This window comes from Coregonus clupeaformis, chromosome 37, assembly GCF_020615455.1.
Source record: "Coregonus clupeaformis isolate EN_2021a chromosome 37, ASM2061545v1, whole genome shotgun sequence".
Taxonomy (NCBI): Eukaryota; Metazoa; Chordata; class Actinopteri; order Salmoniformes; family Salmonidae; genus Coregonus; species Coregonus clupeaformis.
Window position 1 is genome coordinate 26,924,458 of NC_059228.1, and position 23,845 is coordinate 26,948,302.

General features: G+C 44.3%; 1 long non-coding RNA gene across 2 annotated transcripts in view; it reads right to left on the reverse strand.

The window, feature by feature from the left end:
• Positions 1-11,124: 11,124 nt before the first annotated feature.
• Positions 11,125-23,845, reverse strand: part of LOC121553705 — a 237,705-nt gene continuing 224,984 nt past the window's right edge. The window contains exons 4-5 of one of the 2 annotated variants that reach the window (XR_005997564.1): positions 12,109-12,188; positions 11,125-11,787 (exon numbers count right to left, since the gene is read on the reverse strand). This is a non-coding gene — a long non-coding RNA (uncharacterized LOC121553705). Of the gene's footprint in view, positions 11,788-12,101; positions 12,189-23,845 lie in introns of both variants that reach the window. The other variant, XR_005997565.1, reaches the window with a different exon arrangement.

The window sequence follows — 23,845 nt, forward strand, 5'->3', positions numbered from 1 at the left end:
GTCCAAAAGACTTCTCAACAGCTTCTACCCCCAAGCCATAAGACTCCTGAACAGCTAATCATGGCTACCTGGACTAATTGCCGATTTTGCAGGTTTTCCTACTTACAAAGCATGTAGAGGTCTGTAATTTTTATCATAGGTACACTTCAACTGTGAGAGACGGAATCTAAAATCACGTTTTATGATTTTGAAGTAATTAATTTGCATTTTATTGCATGACATAATAATTTGATACATCAGAAAAGCAGAACTTAATATTTGGTACAGAAACCTTTGTTTGCAATTACAGAGATCATACGTTTCCTGTAGGTCTTGACCAGGTTTGCACACACTGCAGCAGGGATTTTGGCCCACTCCTCCATACAGACCTTCTCCAGATCCTTCAGGTTTTGGGGCTGTCGCTGGGCAATACGGACTTTCAGCTCCCTCCAAAGATTTTCTATTGGGTTCAGGTCTGGAGACTGGCTAGGACACTCCAGGACCTTGAGATGCTTCTTACGGAGCCACTCCTTAGTTGCCCTGGCTGTGTGTTTCGGGTCGTTGTCATGCTGGAAGACCCAGCCACGACCCATCTTCAATGCTCTTACTGAGGGAAGGAGGTTGTTGGCCAAGATCTCGCGATACATGGCCCCATCCATCCTCCCCTCAATACGGTGCAGTCGTCCTGTCCCCTTTGCAGAAAAGCATCCCCAAAGAATTATGTTTCCACCTCCATGCTTCACGGTTGGGATGGTGTTCTTGGGGTTGTACTCATCCTTCTTCTTCCTCCAAACACGGCGAGTGGAGTTTAGACCAAAAAGCTCTATGGTATTCTTTGAGACTGTGGTCCCAGCTCTCTTCAGGTCATTGACCAGGTCCTGCCGTGTAGTTCTGGGCTGATCCCTCACCTTCCTCATGATCATTGATGCCCCACGAGGTGAGATCTTGCATGGAGCCCCAGACCGAGGGTGATTGAACGTCATCTTGAACTTCTTCCATTTTCTAATAATTGCGCCAACAGTTGTTGCCTTCTCACCAAGCTGCTTACCTATTGTCCTATAGCCCATCCCAGCCTTGTGCAGGTCTACAATTTTATCCCTGATGTCCTTACACAGCTCTCTGGTCTTGGCCATTGTGGAGAGGTTGGAGTCTGTTTGATTGAGTGTGTGGACAGGTGTCTTTTATACAGGTAACGAGTTCAAACAGGTGCAGTTAATACAGGTAATGAGTGGAGAACAGGAGGGCTTCTTAAAGAAAAACTAACAGGTCTGTGAGAGCCGGAATTCTTACTGGTTGGTAGGTGATCAAATACTTATGTCATGCAATAAAATGCAAATGAATTACTTAAAAATCATACAATGTGATTTTCTGGATTTTAGATTCCGTCTCTCACAGTTGAAGTGTACCTATGAAAAAATTATAGACCTCTACATGCTTTGTAAGTAGGAAAACCTGCAAAATCGGCAGTGTATCAAATACTTGTTCTCCCCACTGTATATAGCCTCCCTACTGTTATTTCCCCAGTTGGTCCCCCCAAAAATAAAAAATATTATTGTGGACACACGCACACACACACAGTCTTGTACAGCTAACCTTGTGGGAACACACAATTCAGTCCCATTCAAAATCCTCTTTTCCCTAACCCCTAACCCTAACCCTAACCCTAAACCGTACTCTTACCCTAACCTTAACCCTAACCTTAACCCAAAAACCTCATCTTAACCCTAACCCTAAACCTAACCCTAGCTCCTAACACTAAAACTAACCCTAGCTCCTAACCCTAACCCTTAACGTAATTCTAACCTTAACACTAATTCTAACCTTAACCTTAAACCCCCTAGAAATAACATTTGACATTTTGGGGACTAACAAAATGTCCCCAGTTGGTCAAATGTTTGTTTGTTTACTATTCTTGTGGGGATTTCTGGTCCCCACAAGAATAGTTAAACATGCACACTTACATACATACATGTTACAGGAGGGGGTCGCAGTTCCGGAGCGATCCACTAGGTGTCATCCTCCGACAACCTTAGGCACCTCCTCACTCACAGTCTGGTCTAATCATTATCCTATGTTTTTTTTTTTTTTTTTTTTTATTATTTTTGTTGGTGTCACCTGTGTCTACCTGTTCACTTGTGTATTTATGCCCTCACTTCCCTTTGTTTCCTTGCTCTGTTTTCTCTGCTAGTTTCTCAATGCCAAACAGTACTAATCAGTGTCTGATCGCGAGACGTATGTACAGGTACTTGAGAAGTGTTCTCCCTGTTTCATTGTTGTTTTCAGTCATAGTTAGTATTTCGTATGTTTGCTGTCAACCTGTTTTTGGATACCAATTTGCTCCATTATTTTGTATCCTGGTTTTGGGACCACCAGTAAAGATCATTTTTTCACCATCTCTGCCTACTGCCTACTGTCTATTCTGCTCCGCACCTGGGTCACACCTCACACCAACCCTTACACATACACCTCTCTTTATCCACACATGGTTGAGCAATGCCCCCCTGCAATGCCAGCTGCAGATTGGGATGGCTCGCCCAGAGAGGGTTAGTACCAGGCCTGTTGGAGCAGGGGCTGTGGGCCCAGGTACCCACTTCTCTACAGGGTCTCTGTGGGCAGCGCCAGGACAGCCAGCCAGGGTGGTAATGGAGTAAATAACTGAAATGAGACAGAGTGTGAATTACTTCTCTGTGTGCTGTCTGATGGGCTGGAGGGGACCCGCTGTGAGACTGACCAGGGGGTCCCACTCTGAGAGCTAGGGAGTGGGGTGGGGGGTTATGGAGGTAGGGGGTGTCTGAGAGGGTGTTTAATACAGGTGATGAAGGAAGGGGTTTGGGGAGAGACAGGAACCTCATGTAACACGTGAATCCCCCAAAATCCTCCAAATAGGGACTTTCCTTCATCAAGAGATGTTCAGAGTGTGACAGTACCTGTGAGTTATCGTCACGTGAGTCGGACATTTCCTTCAATTTCTCACCACACAAACCGACTTGTGTGTTACAAACATAATTGCTTACTAACCGAACTATGCTTTGGCTAGTCCCATCAAACATTGTACTTTATAATATGTTCAGAGTTAATTTAATACGTTATAATTAATGTAGAAATGTGTTTCTCTTTGTTTGATCATTTGTGACCTGTCTCTACTCCCCACTGTTGTGTAGTCTACTGGCACCTAGTTGAGCACGCGGCGGTGAAGTTCATGGCCAATTAGGCGCAGCCTATTTGGTTTCTTCCATTTAGGGGGTGTTTTTATTGTAAACGCTAATGTTCATGCAAATGATGTCGTTATTTTTTTATAAACGTGTTAATAGTTGCCAATTGTTTTCCAGTATTGCCACTCAAGTGAATTATCACTGCTTATTGAGAATTTACATCAGCTATTGAGGAGGTGCATAAGAACAGCCTTTAGCCATGGTATATTTAAGCAATAAGGCACGAGGGCGTGTGGTATATTACCAATATACCATGGCTAAGGGTTGTTCTTAGGCACAACGCAACGTGAAGTGCCTGGATACAGCCCTTAGCCGTGGTATATTGGCCATATACCACTAACCTTTGAGGTGCCTTATTGCTATTATAAACAGGTTACCATAGTAATTAAAACAGTAAACAAGTAGTTTTGAGTCATACCAGTGGTTTATTGTCTGATATACTGCAGCTTTCAGCCATTCAGCATCCAGGAGCCAAACTACCCAGTTTATAATGGGCAATAAACCACCCCCTCCTCGGGCTTTATTGCTTAATTACCATCTTGCATTCACGTCATACACACCAGCATTTCGATACTGTATACACCACCTTTAGAACTGCAGCCCCTATAGAAGTAACTAGCACAACAGCAACTTCAATGCAGAGCCCTGATTGAAAACACTTCAAAACTAAACCATGGAGCCCAAATAAACTACAATTGTATTTGTCACATGCTTCGTAAACAACAGGTGTAGACTAACAGTGAATTGCTTACTTAAGGGTCATTTTCCAACAATGCAGAGTTAAAGCAAAGATAGAAAATATCAATATTGACACGCAGAATAAATACAGAGTGAATAACGAATAACAACAACGAGTGAAAAATAACATGGCTACAGTGGCTTGCAAAAGTATTTTTCCTATTTTGTTGCCTTACAACCTGGAAGTAAACATTTATTTTTGGGGGGTTTGTATCATTTGATTTACACAACATGCCTACCACTTTGAAGATGCAAAACATTTTTTATTGTGAAACAAACAAGAAATAAGACAAAAAAACAGAAAACTTGAGCGTGCATAACTATTCACCCCACCCCCCAAAGTCAATACTTTGTAGAGCCAAGTCTCTTGGGGTATGTCTCTATAAGCTTGGCACATCTAGCCACTGGTATTTTTGCCCATTCTTCAAGGCAAAACTGCTCCAGCTCCTTCAAGTTGGATGGGTTCCGCTGGTGTACAGCAATCTTTAAGTCATACTACAGATTCTCAATTGGATTGAGGTCTGGGCTTTGACTAGGCCATTCCAAGACATTTAAATGTTTCCCCTTAAACCACTCAAGTGTTGCTTTAGCAGTATGCTTAGGGTCATTGTCCTGCTGGGGTGATGAGAGGTGTTGGGTTTGCGCCAGACATAGCGTTTTCCTTGATGGCCAAAAAGCTAAATTTTAGTCTCATCTGACCAGAGTACCTTCTTCCATATGTTTGGGGAGTCTCCCACATGCCTTTTGGCGAACACCATTTTATTCTTTAAGCAATGGCTTTTTTCTGGCCACTCTTCCGTAAAGCCCAGCTCTGTGGAGTGTACGGCTTAAAGTGGTCCTATCGACAGATACTCCAATTTGCGCTGTGGAGCCTTGCAGATCCTTCAGGGTTATCGTTGGTCTTTTGTTGCATCTCTGATTAATGCCCTCCTTGCCTGGTCCGTGCCCCTTGCTTAGTGGTGTTGTAGACTCTGGGGCCTTTCAGAACAGGTGTATATATTTCACCTTTCATTTTCATTTCAGTCATTTAGCAGACGCTCTTATCCAGAGCGACTTACAGTTAGTGAATGCATACGTGATTTTTATTTTTTCATACTGGCCCACCGTGGGAAACAAACCCACATCCCTGCCGGCAAAACCCTCCCCTACCTTGGACCAATTGTGCGCCGCCCATGGGTCTCCCGGTTGCAACCGGCTGCGACAGAGCCTGGACTCGAACCAGGATCTCTAGTGGCACAGCTAGCACTGCGATGCAGTGCCTTAGACCACTGCGCCACTCGGGAGTCAATATATATACTGAGATCATGTGACATATCATGTGACACTTAGATTGCACACAGGTGGACTTTATTTAACTAATTATGTGACTTCGGAAGGTAATTGGTTGCACCAGATCTTATTTAGGGGCTTCATAGCAAAGGGGGTGAATACATATGCATGCACCACTTTTCCGTTATTTATTTTTTAGAATTTATGAAAAATAACATGGCTACTTTTTTGAAACATGTTATCTTTTTCATTTCACTTCACCAATTTTGACTATTTTGTGTATGTCCATTACATGAAATCCAAATAAAAATCAATTTAAATTACAGGTTGTAATGCAACAAAATAGGAAAAACGCCAAGGGGGATGAATACTAGAAGCTGTTCAGGGTCTTGTTGGTTTCAGATCAAATCGAGGTTAGTGATCGCTGTTCTGATATCCAGAAGCTGTTTTCGGACATAGGAAATTATGGCAGAGACATTATGCAGAAAAAAAGATAAGATCAGTGTAAAAAACACACAAAATAGCACAATTGGTCAGGAGCCCTTAAGACAGCTGCTATCCACTGCAGTGCCAGGGGATGATACTGCAACCAAAAATATATATAAAATGTTCCCTCATTAAGTGACCTCAAACCAGGTTACATCGTCATTCCTATTCAGTGGCAATATACACGGTCAGAGTTGACTAGAGTACACCACTGCCTGCTGAACAAAGACTCCAGTGAGTCCCTAAGTGTAGAAAGACAGAGTCCATTTATTATTTCAAAGGCAGACACCTCCCTCACCTCCCGACTCAAACCCACGGACAGGGTTTGAGCACTTGCAAAACAAACAAAAAAAGTTGCTTAAGTCCTACCAGCTAAAACATGGGCCGTTATCCATATGCAGTGTTTTCTGTTAGTGATGGGTAAAGAGTGGGTTTGGAGTTTGTGATCTTGTCCTGACCTTCTTCTTCATCCATAATGCACCGTCAGCATATAAACCACTATGAAAGTTTAATAGAGAAAAACTCCCCTGCTTGTCTTGCTGTGGCGCTGCTGTGACAGGCTAATCTTTAATCACGACTCTGGCGGAGAAAGGGGATGTCAGTGAGCGTTTCTGCAAACGGTGCTGTGATCTTCTAAAAAGCACCTGGACGATGAGCGTCTCTCTATCCAACCCACCCTGTCTTCCTCCTTCTCTGTCTGTCTGTTTATACCTTTAGATATGTATTATTCTATGCTCTATGTCTCTTATGTGCTCTCTCTCTCTACCTCTCTCTCTCTCTCTACCTCTCTCTACCTCTCTCTCTCTCTCTACCTCTCTCTACCTCTCTCTCTCTCTCTACCTCTCTCTCTCTGCCTCTCTCTCTACCTCTTTCTCTACCTCTCTCTCTACCTCTCTCTCTCTCTCACTACCTCTCTCTGACCCCATCTCTTCACCCTCCCAATCTTACTCACTCTCATCTCAGAGGTGACACAAGCCCCAGCAGTCATTGGAGTCACTCTTCCTCTCCAAAACATGACCGACCTCACTAACTGAGACAGCTTCCTGTACCTGTCTGCGTTGGTAGCACAGAGTTCCTCTGACTGAGTCTCCATGGCACAGCACAGCTGGACAAGACAGAGCAACATGGACATAAGAACATGACACAGTACCTCTGAGCAGTTGTACTGCATATATCAGTACATGGCTATATCAGTATAACCCCCCACCAACTCTGTCTCCAAGTCAGTTTCCTTCCCGTCTTTACTGTTATGGAATACCCTGGAAGTTTCTTGACCGCTAAATGCACCTTGGAAGGAGTGCCAGAGCTTTCTGATCACTAAATCAGTTTATTTTGGGGATTTTGGTTGGATTGCCAATAAACCTTGTTGCATGCAGGTACATCCTGAATAAATGAGCTCCACATCTCCCCGATGTCGTGGGTCTGGTGTCTGGTGCCTGTCTGGTGATGCCTGTTGAATGCAGATGGATAAAGCTGGAGAAGAGTACAGAGGGAAAGGCCCGGGCCTGCAGACATGCATCAACTTACCGCAGAGATTTAAAGATTCCTATATGTATACTATAGGTAATACATAGACTATTGTACCCATAAATAATCGCATCAATCACTTGCACTACAATTATCAATGCCACACTTGACTTGAAGAGTCTAAAATACAAGGCCACACATGGTAGTGGTCGATCGTTGCTTTTTGTGCCTCTAAATATTTCCACCGAAGTTGCCATTCAGTCTCATCTGAAATTACACTTGTCCGGCATTGTATCAATGTGTCACTTCAGCTTTTACCCCCAAAATGCTGTCCAATATATCCGCTTAATGGTGATTGAAATATGGGTAACGTCTGTCAAGACAACCACTTAATGTCAACATGTCAGAGGTAGCAGGGGGGAACTAAGTCCAAAACTACTGGACTGTCAAATCACATGCAGTGGGGAACAGATTTCTGTGGATCTGCTAGCAATAAAAAGAATCAGCGAGGTTTTGACAGCGATTTCATATGGCATCGCTCATGTCTTCGAATTAATCCTGCCGCAAAATTATGGCTTCTTTTCATCCCAAAGTCCCATTTCCATGGTTACACTGTCAAAGCTTGAGAGGAGAGGAAGAGTGCAGAAGAGAAAGGAAAGACTGGGTTACATTGATTATCTTAACGTTTCAACTTAGATGAAAAAGAGGAATCCAATCTTAACAAAGAGCAAATTACATTTTACTGGGCTTCTATTGTTCTATGAAATTGAGGGTGAAAAAAGCTGAACTGACAAAGAGACTCATAATTATCTTACAAGTTAAGGCATTTTAATTAACTGTGTTTTTCCTGTCTAGGAGTGTGGGTGGTGGGGGAGTATGCAGGGAAGATGACCAGCTTGACTGAACGAGAGCAGGACCGCGTCCCTAAGGAACAGTGGTAGCTTGTTAGAAATAAGAACTATTGATAAAACACTCCATGGCTACAGCATTTTATAATGTACAGAAACCCTAAAAAACCTGGACATCACTAAACTGAAGACTTGTCTCTCGTACTCTACCAGCACATAGTCACTGTTGGATTTTGCCGGAGGTCTGGTGAAGTTTTTCATATAGCTTGTTATGTTTGAATGAAAGCTGTAATAATGGCTGTCGGGAAAATCTCCTTCATGATATATATGTTGGAAGCTGTCCCAAATTCCCTTGAATGTGAGGTTCAACTGCCTCACCACAAGAACAATGTTGAAAAACCACTGATGGTCGGTCAGTAAATTCTTTGTTTGACCGCTGGCTGACCACTGGGTCTGACCGCGTGTGGTTCAGGTTGTCCAGCAGGAGCTGACCTGTCATTACCACCCACACCACAGACACACATCTCTGGCCACTGGACCACAGGACATTCCAGCCACCCAGGAACAATGAGAAGAGAGTGACCGTGGACCACACCATTCAACCTATGGAAGAAGGAATTACTGGATGAGTTTCCTTTTCAGATGACATCCTCAAAAATAAGTTTCATAAGTGCAATCAAAAGTCTGACAATAACATACAGTAAGAGCACAAGTCAGTCGGAGTCCTTAGCCTTCAACAATGCATTGACATTGACATCTGTACTCTTAAATTAATGGTTTACAAGGACATGTGTGTGTGTGTGTGTGTGTGTGAGTGTGTGTGTGTGTGTGTGTGTGTGTGTGTGTGTGTGTGTGTGTGTGTGTGTGTGTGTGTGTGTGTGTGTGTGTGTGTGTGTGTGTGTGTGTGTGTGTGTGTGTGTGTGTGTGTGTGTGTGTAATGGGGCTAGCCCCTCTGTAAATCCAGATTGGGTATGGTGGTGTATACAGCTTGAGGGTAATACAGTTCTCTACCTCCAGCCTCCAGCTTATCAATGTGCTGCTGGGTTCAGTTTACACACTGGTGACCCACAAGATGGCTATGCGGGAGAGAGGGAGCAGGGGAGAAAGGGAGGGGGAGTGAGGGAGGAGTGAAGGAATAATCTCTCACGCATATGCAAACCAACCTTAACCTCTCCCCCTAAAACAGACGCACGCACATAGGCATGCATGTACCCACACACACACGCACACACACGCACACACACACGCACACAGACAAACACACACACAAACCGCTACAATCCCCCTGTCTGTGTGAATATGTAGCTCAGGGTCCAAATGCAGAGGTATGGGTAATGGGAGGTTGAATAGCAGTGACCAATTCCATGTATTTACTCTCTCTCTTTCTCTCATTCTTCCTCTTCCTCTTTCTCTCTCTTTCTTTCTCTGGGCCAGCTGTAGAGGTCTGTGGCAGCCTTCTTCGTATGCATGCTCCATTGTGCTGGGGCTGCTTTGTTGTCTTCCTGGCCGATGCCGTCCCTCCTCGGCTCAGACAATGGTTCCGCGGTGACGCCGGACACGGCGGTCATGTTCCATTTGCCCATGTGCATTATCTCCCAATCCCCCGGCCCTTTGGTCCCCACAGCTCCACCTGTCCCCTTGCTCTGAATAGAGTCTAAAGTCATTATGAAGAGAAACACACTGATAGAGAGGGGGAGTGGGAGAAAAAGATAGAGAAAGGGAGCGTCAGGGAAAAGAGAGAGGGGGGAGAGCGAGAGGGGAAAGATGTAGGGAGCGAGAGGGAGAAAAAGGGAGAGAGGGAGGCCCGTTCTTCCATCCTTGCGTTGGGACTGGGTGTGATGCATACTAATAACATCATTACAACCACACGCTCTCCCAGATCATGTTTACTCTGTTGTGGTTCCTCTCACCTTCCACCTCCCTCACCCAATCTACAATATCTGTTTGCTTTTTTTCTCCTCCTTTTCCACCCCTTCACATTATTTTTTAGAGAGAATTGTAAATAGCAGAAGGGGGGAATTTTGGTGCATTTGGCCAAAACGCAGGTCTCCGTAGTTGGTGGTAATTCTCCCAGTGCCGTGCTCTGTGGGTGGGTGGCTCTCCTCTCTGCATAGCTTCTCTTTTCCATGGCATTGAACTTGACCCGGAGTGACCCTTCTATAATGAGTGAATTGAAAACATCTCCCATTGGAATGCAGTGTGGAGATACCGGCTGCTTTTTTTTCCTTTTCAGTGTTTGATGAATTAAAGGGCCAGCATCTACATTTCCCTTACCTGCAAACCCACGCAGGGGGTGAAGCCATAGGGAGGGAACTGTAACTCAGTATGCTTGTTACACTATAAATGTATGTCTAGTGCAAACACCACAAGCGTACGTGTGATGACTTATAAGCATAACATGACTATGAAAATATTAGCTAGGTTCTTACGTTTCTGGTTACTTAGATGGGTTTGGGTCAGGTCATATTACTGATGTCATACAGAAAAAGATACATGTAAGTATTTCTTAGTCATTTTTTATGTTGGTGTGGTTACAGATTGTGACTGTCGAAGGTGTTTCTAGCCACATACAGTTTGGTATTGTGATTCTATGATTAATAATAGCAGGCACCACTGTCTCAAGAGGTTTCAAATTCATAAGAAATGGGGAGTTATGATTAATTTGACTTATTTTCACCATGGATATGCTATTGAAAAGCTTATTAAAACACACTGATTTGAAGTTGTTGGTTTAGGTGTTTTCATTGGTTTGAGTGGATAGAAGTGACTTTATATTGATGTTTTTCTTGTGGTGGTGGTGTGTGTCTCGGATGAATGTGTATGTGTGGCCGAATGTATCCAAGCCTGGCGGTGTGTGGCGTGAGGCCCTGTTTCATCTTAATCCTGATCTACCATCCCTTGACGTTGTCGCAATCCATCACTTACAGCCCTGACACACACACATACACTAGGGGGAGGGGACTGTAACACATCCCTAGATGGAGCTCATGAATAATAAGCAGGTGTGAAGGAGAGTGGTCCAGGCTGAGCAATACCCTCTTCATCTCCCTCCCTCTCCCATCCATCCCCTCAGTGCCCTCACACCCCTCCTCCATCCCAATGTTTATGCATAGCCCCCTCTTTCATATGTATCCTCCACATCATTTCTCCTGTTGTCACGGGAACTGATGACACGGGCTGCATTAAGAATGATGACCTGCACACAGATTACAGTACTGTCAGAACAGCACACACACACATACGGAACATCATACACACACACATACACACACATAAATAGGTCCTGATGCAGAAAACAATACCCCAGGGGCCCGACACATTCCCCTTGTTACGCCACCATCAGAAAGGACTGTCCAGTCAAAACAACACCCACATAGTAGCTCTGACCAAGAAAACAATGAAATACAATGCATTTTATTCAGGGTTGAATATGGCATTGAGCTGAGAAAATAAATGGGTTTTATCTATGTGGAAGTGTATGGTATTGTGCATATGATAAGATGTGTGGTAATGGTATAAGATAACGTTGTGGTGTTGTGTGTTTGGTAAGATACGTGTGGGGCAGGAGAAGTATATGGTACTGTATGTGTGGTCACAGGAGTGCAAGATGTGGAGACGGTGTGTTTGTGTCTTATGAGAAAAATGAAACAATATCTCCTCCTTCCTCCCTCCCTCTCTCTCTGTCTCTCTCTGTGCTACTCATCCTCATAATGAAGTTCTCCTGTTGTTTGTAGTTGGAGAGAGACACCATCTGATCCTACCTTTCTTCTTATTTTTCAAAGATCTGACTGCCGAAAAAAAGAATGCATAATGTAAATCAGGACAAGTGAAAAACAAGACAGAATAATGAATAATTAATAACCAACAATGCATATGTATAAACATTTCCATATCAAATAAATATCATATAAAATTTTAAGATAACATTTTCGCCTCCAATTTGTTTTTTATTCATAAGATTGTCTGATCACATCAGTCAAATGTCTCAAGTCGCGATCAAATTACAATGAGAACTTATCCAGATGAAGAGTTGGGTAAAAAGTTATGTGACATCAGTTTGTGTGAGGATAGCACCAAGTGGGTGTACTGTCAGAAAGCTCACCTCTTACCTGCTTCATTCCTCAACTGTACTTCCTGGTTTCAAAACGGGACAGGAAGTCATCAAGATCAGGTGACAGGATATTGCTTTCTATACGAGAGAAACAGAGATAGAATGAAAATAAATAAGTGACGTGAGCGAGCAGTATTTAATTCAAATGCGGTTTCCAATGGAGATAAGAGATAAGCAGGCCTTCCAATGGACCACATCTGTCTCCCATTACTGGAGTTCACCTACGTTTAGACAGGTGGGAATGTGGATGCTCTGTCTCTCTCTCTCTCTCTTTTACCCTGTATGTCTCTCTATCAGCCTCTCCTTTCGCTTCCCTGCTCTAATTCTATTACTCAGTAACTTTCACCTTCCTTCTCTACCTCCCTTGGTACTTTCATCTGAACTTTTCTCTACAAATTTTATCTCTGACCTCTCTCATTCTTAACCCTTCTATTTTCACCTCTTAAAAATCACGTAGGTTTTCCTCCTCCTCTTTCTCCGCTCTCTCTCTCCTCCTTTCTTTACCCCTCTACCTTCCATTATCCTGGAGCGTTCATTTCCAACCCCTTTTTTTAAGAGCAGATATCCACACCCCCAACACACACATACACACACATGCACGCACACACGGTGCTGGCCGGGTGCCCATGCACACATTTGGGCCTGCCTGGTTCTCTGTCTGTGTGTCTGGACCTGGACCTGTGAGTGTTTTCAGAGCCCTGTAAAAGAGAAAGCATTGGCAGGACCAGACACACTCACCTCACCCCCCAGACCATTGCCAGACATACACATGTCTGCTGACACAAACACACACACACACACATTTTAGGAGTTCTAAGCATGCCTAGGGATATAGTATTACAGCCTGAAAGGCTTGGGCTGTGGAGAATAAGGGTTAAGGGGGTAGAGTGTGTGTTCCTGTGGGATGGGGGCAGGGTATGACAAGGCAGAGCGGTGTGTGCTACAACTGTGCCTTCTGCTGGCCAGTGAGTAGAACTATAGCCTTGGTAGGTCATGGGAGGGAAACCATGACACCAGTACTGACACCAGGGATCAAACATAGGAGAGTAGCAGGGACCATGGAAACCAAATGACACAGAAAGGGCAACTTCAGGTCAAAATAATAGGGGATTCCATACGAGATTGGCCCAAAGATATGTATGATGTTTTGGATCTTCCTGAAATGTAATCCATAGAAAGGTCCTTTGGGGAAAGGATGTTTGGCATACCTTTGAAGTCTGTATCCCAAATCATTTTTTGAAAAATAACGGATGAATGTTAGGAAATGTACCCAGACCTCTTTTAAGACACTACAACGATGGGTCTGTACATGCTACAGATCCAAAACATCATTCATATATTTGTGCCAATCCCAACCAGTAACTGATGGTCGTCAACAACAAGATAGCAGCAAAACATCTCAACAGACCTCAGGAAAGTTTTTAGTTTTGGAATTTGAAAAGGGCTTTCAAGAGGGGTTTTCAAATACTGCATCCTCTCTGTCTTTTTTTATAATCATTGTTATAACAGGAGGACGAGAGAGGGAGAGATGGAAAAAAGAGAGATAGAGAGATAGAGAGAGAGGGGAGTGCAAGTGATTACACCCTGCTTCTGAGATGTCACTGTTAATTACCACCTCCTCTCTACCACCTGCAACACACACACTCACACACAGACAAAGAGACACAGACACACACTCAAACACTCACACACACACAACACACCTCACCTATGATGGCCCGTGGTCCATCAAATCCTGTTAGCCACATTAGCTAACCACCACCCTAGCTCACCAGCCCCATACATTAGCAGTGGGGCCTCGGCCCTCGACAAGCTGTGACTGGAATAGCTTTGCTATTTGCCCCGGAAGAAAACACCATTTCGATTTTAATGAACGGCAAATGGCTGCCACTAAAAGTGGTAGGGATTATTTGGGGGTGCTGGGTGTGCTGCGGGGGCCGTGTGGGCTTCCTGGCTGTTTTGGAGGGCTCTTATCCTTCATTAAAGCCCTCACAGCAGGACCCATTCACAAGACCCTCAAAGAGATGGCCCGTGTTTAAAAGCCATTTTAATAAATCTACACACATATTCTCAGACTGTGTAATGGAAGTTATATGAGGTGACTGGACGCTAGGTGTGTGTGTGTGTGTGAGAGAGAGAGAGATGTGTGTTTTTATTTGTGGTTGATGTGAGGGTCCTCCTCATTAGAAACCAGACTCAGCCCGCAAGCCTCACTCTGATGGCAAACTGCCTAATCTGTGAGTTTGTGTGTGTGTGTGTGTGTGTGTGTGTGAGTGTGTGTTTGCTAATGACCAGCATGTGCTAATTACTGTCTCTGTATATCGAAGTGTCTCTCTGTGCTCTCCCTCACTATATTCTACCAACCCAATCACAAAGCTCTACTGATGACATCCTTAATTGCATTAAACTTGGCCTGGTGATTGGCTACACTGGGAGAGGAACAGAGAGGGAGGGAGCCCCATTCACTGTCAGCTGGCCAGACATCTAATGGACCCTTGGTGTGTGTGTGTGTGTGTGAGCGGAGGGGGGGTTACTTTACTTGGTCTGCTTGTTTTTACTCAGCTGTGTGATCTTGACACACGCTACCAACACACTTTAACCCATCCCCGAGTAACACTAGGCCCTGCCAAGAACAGAACACAAGTGCTCTGTTTGCATCTGATTTCACGGACAGAAATGTGATTCCTTCTCTATCAATATGATAGTGATTATCAAGATTTCAAATTCTAGCTTGAAAAATATATTTTATATCAATGAGCCTAACCTGAATAAATAAAGGTTAAATAAAAAATATACATCTTCATCATTGTAGATTTATTTCCTAATTATAGTTAATGCTTTTCTATCTAGAAGCTGTGAGCGTAGACTTAGACATATGTCCCATCTCTTTCTTCTTTTCACAACAAAATAAACATTGATGAAAGACCACCATTTTGTTGTTTGTGTATGAATCTGGTCCCCTTTTGGGTTTATATTGAACTCCAAAACTGAAGCAACAACAAAAACATATTCACCATTCTCTTTTTCTCCTTTTCTCTCTTTCATCCTCAAACAGCACCTACCTTTCTTCAATATCTGTTTGATATCTCCAAAACAAGTCAACCAATACAAATAGACCTAGATTAGAAGAGAATAATACGACTAAATGTCCAAATATAGACATATGGGTCTAGATGCAGTAAGCTTATATGCATTTTATTGAAAAAACAAGCAAGGGATGCCGTTATTCGCACCCGTATGCATAAATACATATAAAACACACAGATACATGCATAAATGCAGATGGCAAAGTGCTGACTGGTTGCAGGGTGTCCCAGCCCCGCCTCGGCCCACCTAGCCCCCCGACTGTGGAACTGAGCCCAGAGAGAGAGACTCCCGGTCGGGGAGAGACAGGGAGATGGGGGGGTCGGTACTGTGGCTGGGGCTATCCGAGGGGAAATTAGCCAGCACTTAGCTCCACACATGCACAGCAGCCTCAGCTGGGAGTCCAGGCCATGAGATCCAAGCATGGAGACATGAAAGAGATACTACTGCCCCAGAGCACAGAGAGAGCTCCACAGCACTGCAGCCTCGCTAAGGGAGATGTTTAAGTGCATGTGTCTGTGTTTGTGGGGTGTGTGTTCTCCAAAGAGGAGCATGTTTTAAACAAAATGTCCAACAACATCAAACATTTGGAGGAATGGGAGATGTGAAATACCCACAACATGGTGAATAGATGCTTCAAAGAGCCCACTTCTCACCCTTTGACTAACGTCCTGAGGACATGCACACACACCCCACACTATGAGTCAGGGGTCATGGCAAATACAAGCCCTGGGTGTACCAACAACACAGCCTCTCTGCCGAGGGAAAGGAGAGAAGGATGAAGAGGAGGAGGGGTGCTGCTTGGCTGTAGTAATGCCATTATTTTATAAGTGGTGTGTAAGAACAAAACATTTGAGAGTTTGTATATGTGGTTCAGTGTCTATACGGGTCCACACTTTTCAGTGTTAAACTAACACACTGCTTAGTGTAAAGCCCTATTTAGATACACTACCGTTCAAAAGTTTGGGTCACTTAGAAATGTCCTTGTTTTCGAAAGAAATGCAATTTTTTTGTCCATTAAAATAACATCAAATTGATCAGACATACAGTGTAGACATTGTTAATGTTGTAAATGGCTATTGTAGCTGGAAACGGCTGATTTTTAATGGCATATCTACATAGGCGTACAGCGGCCCATTATGAGCAAACATCAGTCCTGTGTTCCAATGGCACGTTGTTTGCTAATCCAAGTTTATCATTTTAAAAGGCTAATTGATCATTAGAAAACCCTTTTGCAATGAAAGCTGAAAACTGTTGTGCTGATTATAGAAGCAATAAAACTGGCCTTCTTGACACTAGTTGAGTATCTGGAGCATCAGCAATTGTGATGTTCGATTACAGGCTCAAAATGGCCAGAAACAAATAACTTTCTTCTGAAACTTGTCAGTCTATTCTTGTTCTGAGAAATGAAAGCTATTCCATGCGAGAAATTGCCAAGAAACTGAAGATCTCGTACAACGCTGTGTACTACTCCCTTCACAGAACGGCGTAAACTGGCTCTAACAAGAATAGAACGAGGAGTGGGAGGCCCTAGTGCACAACTGAGAAAGAGGACAAATACATTAGAGTGTCTAGTTTGAGAAACAAGTAGATCTAATGATAGGCGCCGGAGAAGATGGCTGCCGTTTTACAGCCCTCTAACCAATTGTACTATTATGTGTGTTTTTCCACGTTATTTGTAATTTATTTTGTACATAATGTTTCTGCCATCGTCTCTTATAACCAAAAAGAGCTTCTGGATATCAGGACAGCGATTACTCACCTCGTATTGGACTAATAATTTTTCTTCAACGAGGCGGCCGCGAAGGATATCCTACAGACACCCGACAAGGCCCAAATCCCCGTCATTCGCATGAGGAAGAGACAGAGATATCGTGGACGTAGGTCGGGGTGCCTTGTAAGGATCCGACGGCGAGCGAGTAAACTGCCGCTCCCATCAATCCTATTAGCCAATCTTCTATCATTGGAAAATAAATTGGATGACCTAAGATTACGGTTATCCTACCAACGGGACATTAAAAACTGTAATATCTTATGTTTCACCGAGTCGTGGCTGAACGACGACATGGATAACATACAGCTAGCGGGCTATACGCTACATCGGCAGGATAGAACGACTGACTCCGGTAAGACAAGGGGTGGCGGTCTGTGTATATTTGTAAACAACAGCTGGTGCACAAAATCAAATACTAAGGAAGTCTCGAGGTTTTGCTCGCCTGAGGTAGAGTATCTTATGATAAGCTGTAGACCACACTATTTACCAAGATAGTTTTCATCTATATTTTTCATAGCTGTCTATTTACCACCACCAACCAATGCTGGCATTAAGATTGCACTGAATGAGCTGTATAAGGCCATAAGTCAACAGGAAAACGCTCATCCAGAGGCAGCGCTCCTAGTTGCCGGGGACTTTAATGCAGGGAAACTTAAATCCATTCTACCTAATTTCTACCAGCATGTTAAATGTGCAACCAGAGGAAAACAAACTCTAGACCACCTTTACTCCACACACAGAGACGCATACAAAGCTCTCCCTCGCCCTCCATTTGGCAAATCTGACCATAACTCTATCCTCCTGATTCCTGCTTATAAGCAAAAACTAAAGCAGGAAGCACCAGTGACTCGGTTAATAAAAATGTGGTCAGATGACGCAGATGCTAAGCTACAGGACTGTTTTGCTAGCACAGACTGGAACATGTTCCGGGATTCTTCAGATAGCATTGAGGAGTACACCACATCAGTCACTGGCTTCATCAATAAGTGCATCGATGATGTCGTCCCCACAGTGAACGTACGTACATACCCCAACCAGAAGCCATGGATTACAGGAAACATCCGTACTGAGCTAAAGGGTAGAGTTGCCGCTTTCAAGGAGCGGGACTCTAACCCGGACGCTTATAACAAATCCCGCTATGCCCTCCGACGAACCATCAAACAGGCAAAGAGTCAATACAGGACTAAGATTGAATTGTATTACACCGTCTCTGACGCTCGTCGGATGTGTCAGGGCTCGAAAACTATTACAGACTACAAAGGGAAGCACAGCCGCGAGCTTCCCAGTGACACAAGCCTACCAGACGAGCTAAACCACTTCTATGCTCGCTTCGAGGCAAGCAACACTGAAGCATGCATGAGAGCACCAGCTGTTCCGGGTGACTATGTGATCACACTCTCCGTAGCCGATGTGAGTAAGACTTTTAAGCAGGTCAACATTCACAAGGCCGCAGGGCCAGACGGATTACCAGGACGTGTACTCTGAGCATGTGCTGAACAACTGGCAATTGTCTTCACTGATATTTTCAACATGTCCCTGACTGAGTCTGTAATATCAACATGTTTCAAGCAGACCACCATAGTCCCTGTGCCCAAGGACACTAAGATAACCTGCCTAAATGACTACCGACCCGTAGCACTGACGTCTGTAGCCATGAAGTGCTTTGAAAGGCTGGTCATGGCTCACATCAACACCATTATCCCAGAAACCCTAGACCCACTCGAATTTGCATACCGCTCCAACAGATCCACAGATGATGCAATCTCTATTGCACTCCACACTGCCCTTTCCCACCTGGACAAGAGGAACACCTACGTGAGAATGCTATTCATTGACTACAGCTCAGCATTCAATAACATAGTGCCCTCAAAGATCATCATTAAGCTAAGGATCCTGGGACTAAACACCTCCCTTTGCAACTGGATCCTGGACTTCCTGACGGGCCGCCCCCAGGTGGTAAGGGTAGGTAACAACACATCTGCCACACTGATCCTCATCACGGGAGCCCCTCAGGGGTGCGTGCTCAGATCCCTCCTGTACTCCCTGCTCACCCATGACTGCATGGCCAGGCACGACTCCAACACCATCATTAAGTTTGCCAACGACACAACAGTGGTAGGCCTGATCACCGACAACGATGAGACAGCCTATAGGGAGGCGGTCAGAGACCTGGCCGTGTGGTGCCAGGATAACAACCTCTCCCTCAATGTGACCAAGACAAAGGAGATGATTGTGGACTACAGGAAAAAAAAGAGGACTGAGCACGCCCCCATTCTGATTGACGGGGCTGTAGTGGAACAGGTTGAGAGCTTCAAGTTCCTTGGTGTCCACATCACCAACGAACTATCATGGTCCAAACACATCAAGACAGTCGTGAAGAGGGCACGACAAAGCCTATTCCCCCTCAGGAGACTGAAAAGATTTGGCATGGGTCCTCAGATCCTCAAAAAATTCTACAGCTGCACCATCGAGAGCATCCTGACTGGTTGCATCACCGCCTGGTATGGCAACTGCTTGGCCTCCGACCGCAAGGCACTACAGAGGGTAGTTTGTTTGGCCCAGTACATCACTGGGGCCAAGCTTCCTGCCATCCAGGACCTCTATACCAGGCGGTGTCAGAGGAAGGCCCTCAAAATTGACTCCAGCCACCCTAGTCATAGACTGTTCTCTCTGCTACCGCATGGCAAGCGGTACCGGAATGCCAAGTCTAGGTCCAAAAGACTTCTCAACAGCTTCTACCCCCAAGCCATAAGACTCCTGAACAGCTAATCATGGCTACCCGGACTATTTGCACTGCCCCCCACCCCAATCTTTTTACGCTGCTGCTACTCTGTTAATTATTTATGCATAGTCACTTTAACTCTACCCACATGTACATACAGTGGGGGAAAAAAGTATTTAGTCAGACACCAATTGTGCAAGTTCTCCCACTTAAAAAGATGAGAGAGGCCTGTATTTTTCATCATAGGTACATGTCAACTATGACAGACAAATTGAGGAAGAAAAATCCAGAAAATCACATTGTAGGATTTTTAATGAATTTCTTTGCAAATTATGGTGGAAAATAAGTATTTGGTCACCTACAAACAAGCAAGATTTCTGGCTCTCACAGACCTGTAACTTCTTCTTTAAGAGGCTCCTCTGTCCTCCACTCGTTACCTGTATTAATGGCACCTGTTTGAACTTGTTATCAGTATAAAAGACACCTGTCCACAACCTCAAACAGTCACACTCCAAACTCCACTATGGCCAAGTCCAAAGAGCTGTCAAAGGACACCAGAAACAAAATTGTAGACCTGCACCAGGCTGGGAAGACTGCATCTGCAATAGGTAAGCAGCTTGGTTTGAAGAAATCAACTGTGGGAGCAATTATTAGGAAATGGAAGACATACAAGACCACTGATAATCTCCCTCGATCTGGGGCTCCACGCAAGATCTCACCCCGTGGGGTCAAAATGATCACAAGAACGGTGAGCAAAAATCCCAGAACCACACGGGGGGACCTAGTGAATGACCTGCAGAGAGCTGGGACCAAAGTAACAAAGCCTACCATCAGTAACACACTACGCCGCCAGGGACTCAAATCCTCCAGTGCAAGACGTGTCCCCCTGCTTAAGCCAGTACATGTCCAGGCCCGTCTGAAGTTTGCTACAGTGCATTTGGATGATCCAGAAGAGGATTGGGAGAATGTCATATGGTCAGATGAAACCAAAATATTACTTTTTGGTAAAAACTCAACTCGTCGTGTTTGGAGGACAAAGAATGCTGAGTTGCATCCAAAGAACACCATACCTACTGTGAAGCATGGGGGTGGAAACATCATGCTTTGGGGCTGTTTTTCTGCAAAGGGGCCAGGACGACTGATCCGTGTAAAGGAAATAATGAATGGGGCCATGTATCGTGAGTCTCAACGTCAACAGTGAAGAGGCGACTCCGGGATGCTGACCTTCTAGGCAGAGTTGCAAAGAAAAAGCAATTTCTCAGATTGCACATCTTCATCTTTTCTTTTTATTGGGCAGTCTGAGATATGGCTTTTTCTTTGCAACTCTGCCTAGAAGCACAGCATCCCGGAGTGGATATTGTAGCTGGAGTCGCCGCTTCACTGTTGATGTTGAGAATGGTGTTTTTTTTTTAACCTTTATTTAACTAGGCAAGTCAGTTAAGAACAAATTCTTATTTACAATGACGGCCTACCCCGACCAAACCCGGACGACGCTGGGCCAATTGTGCGCCGCCCTATGGGACTCCCAATCACGGCCGGTTGTGATACAGCCTGGAATCGAACCAGGAGGTCTGTAGTGACGCCTCAAGCACTGAGACGCAGTGCCTTAGACCACTGCGCCACTCAGGAGCCCTATGGGTACTATTTAATGAAGCTGCCAGTTGAGGACCTGTGAGGCGCTTGTTTCTCAAACTAGACACTCTAATGTATTTGTCCTCTTGCTCAGTTGTGCACCGGGGCCTCCCACTCCTCTTTCTATTCTGGTTAGAGCCAGTTTGCGCTGTTCTATGAAGGGAGTAGTACACAGCGTTGTACGAGATCTTCAGTTTCTTGGCAATTTCTCGCATGGAATAGCCTTCATTTCTCAGAACAAGAATAGACTGACGAGTTTCAGAAGAAAGTTATTGTCACGCCCTGACTCTAGGACTCGTATTTGTTGAGTCAGGGTGTGTATTTTCTGTGTCGTGTTGTGCTATGTTTATTGTCTATGGTTAGATCTAGTATGTATGGATCTATGTTGGCCTGTGTGGTTCCCAATCAGAGGCAGCTGTTGCTCGATGTCTCTGATTGGGGACCATACTTTGGCAGCCTTTTGGCACCTGTTAGTGGTGGGATCTTGTTCCGTGTTTTGGTATGTTAGTGTGCTACCTTGGACTTCACGTTTCGTTTGTTGTTTTTGTCGTGTGTTTATTCATTTAATAAACATGTATGCTTATCACGCTGCGCCTTGGTCCGTCCCGTTCGTCAACGATCGTGACAGTTATTTGTTTCTGGCAATTTTGAGCCTGTAATCGAACCCACAATTGCTGATGCTCCAGTTACTCAACTAGTCTCAAGAAGGCCAGTTTTATTGCTTCTTTAATCAGCACAACAGTTTTCAGTTGTGCTAACATAATTGCAAAATAGTTTTCTAATGATCAATTAGCCTTTTAAAATGATCAACTTGGATTAGCAAACACAACGTGCCATTGGAACACAGGACTGATGGTTACTGATAATGGGCCTCTGTACGCCTAGGTAGATATGCCATTAAAAATCAGGTGTTTCCATCTAAAATCGCCATTTACAACATTAACAATGTCTACACTGTATTTCTGATCAATTTGATGTTATTTTAATGGACAAAAAATAGAAAACAAGGACATTTCTAAGTGACCCCAAACTTTTGAATGGTAGTGTATTTCCCAGAGTGCCTTGTCTTTCTGGTGAATTGTAGTGTTACAACCCATGACTGTATTGTTGCAGTCTTTTTCTGTGGCCTTCACCAAGTGAGATCCTAAGCGAATATGTTGTCCTTAAAATTAAATTATTCAACACAATACAAGTATTTAATAAGGCCTTATTTTGAGGGCCTAGTTTTACCCTAATACAGTGGCCTGAAACTCATGTTTTCAGGCCTGCAAGTCACATTATGCTGGCTTGCAAAGTGATGTGTTATTCCTGTTGGAATCCAGCCAGATTGGGGATACAACATTTTGAATTGCTATTCACCTGCAACCTGCATTCAGAATGACTGCCGGGTTGGGAAGACTAAGATATTAGACTACCTAAACCATCTAAACTGGAACAACCAATTTCAGTAACGGGTGCAATAAATCCAAGTAACAGATTGGATTAGTTTAGAAAAATGTACAGTGGGGAGAACAAGTATTTGATACACTGCCGATTTTGCAGGTTTTCCTACTTACAAAGCATGTAGAGGTCTGTAATTTTTATCATAGGTACACTTCAACTGTGAGAGACGGAATCTAAAACAAAAATCCAGAAAATCACATTGTATTTGACCCCCTCTCAATCAGAAAGATTTATGGCTCCCAGGTGTCTTTTATACAGGTAACGAGCTGAGATTAGGAGCACACTCTTAAAGGGAGTGCTCCTAATCTCAGTTTGTTACCTGTATAAAAGACACCTGTCCACAGAAGCAATCAATCAATCAGATTCCAAACTCTCAATCATGGCCAAGACCAAAGAGCTCTCCAAGGATGTCAGGGACAAGATTGTAGACCTACACAAGGCTGGAATGGGCTACAAGACCATCACCAAGCAGCTTGGTGAGAAGGTGACAACAGTTGGTGTGATTATTCGCAAATGGAAGAAACACAAAATAACTGTCAATCTCCCTCGGCCTGGGGCTCCATGCAAGATCTCACCTCGTGGAGTTGCAATGATCATGAGAACGGTGAGGAATCAGCCCAGAACTACACGGGAGGATCTTGTCAATGATCTCAAGGCAGCTGGGACCATAGTCACCAAGAAAACAATTGGTAACACACTACGCCGTGAAGGACTGAAATCCTGCAGTGCCCGCAATGTCCCCCTGCTCAAGATAGCACATATACAGGGCCGTCTAAGTATGCCAATGAACATCTGAATGATTCAGAGATGAACTGGGTGAAAGTGTTGTGGTCAGATGAGACCAAAATGGAGCTCTTTGGCATCAACTCAACTCGCCGTGTTTGGAGGAGGAGGAATGCTGCCTATGACCCCAAGAACACCATCCCCACCGTCAAACATGAAGGTGGAAACATTATGCTTTGGGGGTGTTTTTCTGCTAAGGGGACAGGACAACTTCACTGCATCAAAGGGACGATGGACGGGGCCATGTACCGTCAAATCTTGGGTGAGAACCTCCTTCCCTCAGCCAGGGCATTGAAA